We start from the raw sequence: 3,981 nt of genomic DNA, 5'->3' as shown, positions 1-3,981 counted from the left end.
TAGAAGGTGGGTTTGGGTTAGAAGTAAAGCCTTTCGCAGGGTCTCCAAGAAATGTCTTCACAGACCACAATCCGCTGACCTCTCTCAATTCCTTGCGTTCTCTTAATCAGCGGCTGAATTTGGGTTTATTGGTGGTGAGTTTTCCCTCCTTTGTGGTGGTGGATGAGGCGGTTTTAGCAGTGAGATCAATGTCAGCCACAAGACGTCAGTAGTTCACAAGTCTTGACTGCTAATCCTGCAGTCTGCCTTTTTTTTGTCAAGGTATGAGCCAATATTTCCATTAGGTTAGTGTGGGTGTCATGTGGATACTGTATGAATTGCAACAGAACTGGAGATTTGATAAACAGCTCCACACCATGTAAACCTATGTCATCATTGTCAGAGGGAATGCTTGTTCTGACATAAAGATGTATTTAGGGAATAGATGATAGACTGCAGATAATTTGTTAAACAAAAATAGATTAGTTATAAAAAAAACTCCACAGAGAACCTGTTATTGAGCTTCTTTGTGTAGTCTTGACCTCTTACACTGCATTTTGAGCATATATATATGGGTCAATGACAAAAACAGCTTCTAAAAAGGATTTTTTTAAAAGTACTTTCAATATAGATGTCAAGCATATTTTTAAGTCGGGAACAATGTGTTTAAACAAGTTTCATTTATTGAATAATTTTTCTAACTGTTTTTACTCATTTTTTAACAGTTTTTTAACTTCACAAGAAAAATGTCAGGTGGCGCAACCAAATATTTATAAAAATATATATACATTCCTAGTTCCTAGTAATTAAATCTTTGGTAACTATCCTTCAGAGTGTCTACACTTGGTAACACATTTTTATTTTATCATTGTGGGGTTTTTTTTTTTTTACAATAATTTCAGATTTTTTAATTCTGTAGGTCAGGTTATAAGTACGTTAACATCACATTTTACATTCAAAGACAGGAAAATAATTACATAAATACACAAATTCATATATTCAATATAATAACTACAAAAATTACATTTAGAAACCATTTGGTCATTTTAACCTATCATTTTTTTATCTAAATTGGTTGCACCACCTGACGAATATTGGTTGTACCACCTGACAACATTAGTTATGACATGAAATATGCTGGAAAAAAAATGCATTTTCATTTCAAATAGTAACATGTGTCTCTATTTAAGTTTTCTTAAACATAGACTAACCCCGGGGAGATATAGACTAGCCCTAACCCATCAACAACACTTCACATAAGACTACATTCGATACAACACTAACTATAACACTATTCTAAATGGCAACAATGAAGTATCATTTAACAAAACCGGAACGTTTTCTGAGTTGTTGGGTCAACATTAGTAGACAGTATCTCAACTCAGTTTTTGTGTATTGAAGTATTCCCAGTCAGAATACGTTAGACGTGTGTGTCATGAATTGAGAGGCTCTGGCTCTGCAATCACTCTGAGCACTTCAGCTGCGTAGAAAAAAATGATGTCAGCACGTTGGGGCCAAGTGAATGCATTGCATCAATTTTTCCTCCCAGTTGCTGCATGCAGCTCACCTCAATCTCTTCCCCAACCACTTGAAGGACCTGCCCCACAAATGGCTGACCTTCGTAATTCACCATGATGAACCCTCCATGATCTTGCCTCCACTGTTGCCTCATTTTTTTTCTTTTTTTTTGCTTAGACAGTTGGCTGATGGGGGGCTTCACAATCTTTCCCTCTCTCTTCCTCCTCTGATAACTATACAACACAAGAACTAGTAAACTGACAAATTCCCATTTAAGAAACTGAAAGTTGTAATATGCTAATAATAACTGTAAAATGAACTGTTGTGATTAATTACCTCTCTTTTCTTTTTGCCAGATATGCTTCCCTTGCAGCCGGATCATTTTTAATGCGTGCCCGATGTCGTGCTGATTTTTCTTTAGTTGATAGTGGCATCTAAAATGTACAAATTATCATGTAAAATGTTTTAAAGTGTATAATATCTTTAAATATAAAAACTAGTAAACATTTTAAAAGTCTCATGGATAATCTTAGAGCTTTGTATAGCATTATATAGAGACATTCCTTACAGTTGTGCCACCTGACTAACTGGTTGCACCACCTGACAATTGCAACTAACCTCAAATTAAACAGGCTCTTGTTTGTTAGCTAGCATTAGCTTCTACCCTTGTCATGAAGTTCAAACAGACCACTTTCTTAAAAAATGAAGAGTTTTATGATAAAATAATATGTTTCTAGTTTTACACTGGTTGTACCACCTGACATGGAAAGCGTACCAGCCTACATATGAGTTAAAAGTAGTTATTTTTATCAGTATTTGACAGAGATCTACAAACCTTTTAGCTTAGTCCCAAGGGTCTCTTGGGGTCTCCTGGCTAATGCAACATCCTGTTTACAGCTATTGTCTCTTCACTTCAAAATAAAAGTCCAATGTTTATGGTTGCGCCACCCTGACATTTAGGAAATGTTAATTGCCGGACAAAAGTTTAGCAGTTATTTTAAAAGCTTTAAAACTATTAATATGAGAAAAAAAAACATTTTCCAAAAGACTTAAAACATAAAACAATGCCAAAGTATTTTATTTTACCTCTTTACTAATTAATATTACATTTTTTATAGTTTTCTTAGCCTGCTCACTTGCTTGGACAGTTGCACCACCTGACATTTTAAGATTGTGAGAAGCCAAAACCTAAAATAATATAATTATTTGAATTAACTAAAAAATGTATGGAAATAAATAGGTTTTATAGAATGAAGCGACAGATGTCATGAATAAATTATTATTATTATTATTATTTTTGAAGACTCGGACACAAAAATATGCATGTCATGTCATTGACCCTAATAACTTAGAGTTTTTGTGTATTTTATTACTTAAAGAACCTTCAATGACCAACAAAGCAAAACAACACATTAATCTCTACTCTAATGGCACTTTAAAGGAAAAAAAACCTACATTAGACCATCAGTCCAGGCGTATTTTAATTCAACTGCTACAGTAACAATAAGTAGATAAGTACAATGCTACAGTAAGAGCTTGGTCATCCGCTGTACAATGTGGTCCTAAGGCTTCAAAGTGCATTCCCACAATGGACAGCAGGTAGCAGACAAAAATGAAAAATAACAATTATTAAAATAAAGGTAGGTTAAATGTTTATCTGTAGTTGTTTAACTTCACTCTGCACACAGCGTTATATTGTACCTCCAGCATGCAAACAATAAAAAAAAGGATAAGGACAGAAAAAGGAAATGAGGATAAGCCAATATCAAATAATTATTAGAATAAGTTAGGTTCCTACATGGTCAGTCGAAGTGGTGATGTTCTGTGTGTAAAAAAGAAGCAGTCATTTTCAAAATAATGATAAGGCTGCTACATGTTTATTAATCAAAATATGAAAAGGGGAAATAAAAACAATCTCATTAAGAGCATTTCATGACTCAATTTTATTTATGAAAGTCAATATTTAATTTCATAATGGTCCTATCCATGTCCTCTGATATTTCTTGAGTTATTTCTATCCATTCTCTGCAAATCCCACACATGGGTGTCCTACAAGGCGGTCTGTTGCAAATTTCAGTTACATTTTTTTTTGTATCAATCAATTTTTTAAATTATCCTTTGATTATGTTCTGGCCTGCCATCTAATTGCTTGGAAAAAAAATGTCCCAAGACCAAACTCACTTGCCGACCCCTGCTATAAAGGAGGGGAATAATAAGTAAGGCATATAGCTAAATATGATTATTGAAACATCTAGGGATACAGCCATCCAGTTTCAAATGTAGATTAGATTAGATTAGATTGTGTTATAATAGTAGCGTGGTTACTGTAGTGACAGGACAGAATTTGTGTATGTGTGTGTGTGTGTGTGTGTGTGTGTGTGTGTGTGTGTGTGTATGTGTGTGTGTGAGCGTATGGTGTAAGTGGTCAAGCAAAAGTGTGCAAGCAGGTGATACGAGTGTCATCATGAATGCATCAGAGTGTAC

The 3,981-nt window shown here is 34.5% G+C and overlaps 1 long non-coding RNA gene across 2 annotated transcripts; it reads right to left on the bottom strand.

Moving 5' to 3' along the window:
- Positions 1-1,221: 1,221 nt before the first annotated feature.
- On the bottom strand, positions 1,222-2,698 carry LOC121939563. Of its 2 annotated transcripts, none has more exons than XR_006105483.1 (2): positions 1,834-2,698; positions 1,222-1,730 (listed from the first exon to the last, which is right to left on the bottom strand). It is a non-coding gene; the product is annotated as an uncharacterized LOC121939563 (long non-coding RNA). The 2 variants fall into 2 exon arrangements; XR_006105484.1 differs by having other exon boundaries at positions 1,222-1,723.
- Between the last annotated feature and the right edge of the window lie 1,283 nt (positions 2,699-3,981).

The sequence above is a fragment of the Plectropomus leopardus genome, unplaced genomic scaffold (assembly GCF_008729295.1).
Source record: "Plectropomus leopardus isolate mb unplaced genomic scaffold, YSFRI_Pleo_2.0 unplaced_scaffold5070, whole genome shotgun sequence".
Taxonomy (NCBI): Eukaryota; Metazoa; Chordata; class Actinopteri; order Perciformes; family Serranidae; genus Plectropomus; species Plectropomus leopardus.
Note: the sequence above shows the minus strand (reverse complement) of the source record. Positions and strands in the feature narration are given on the sequence as shown.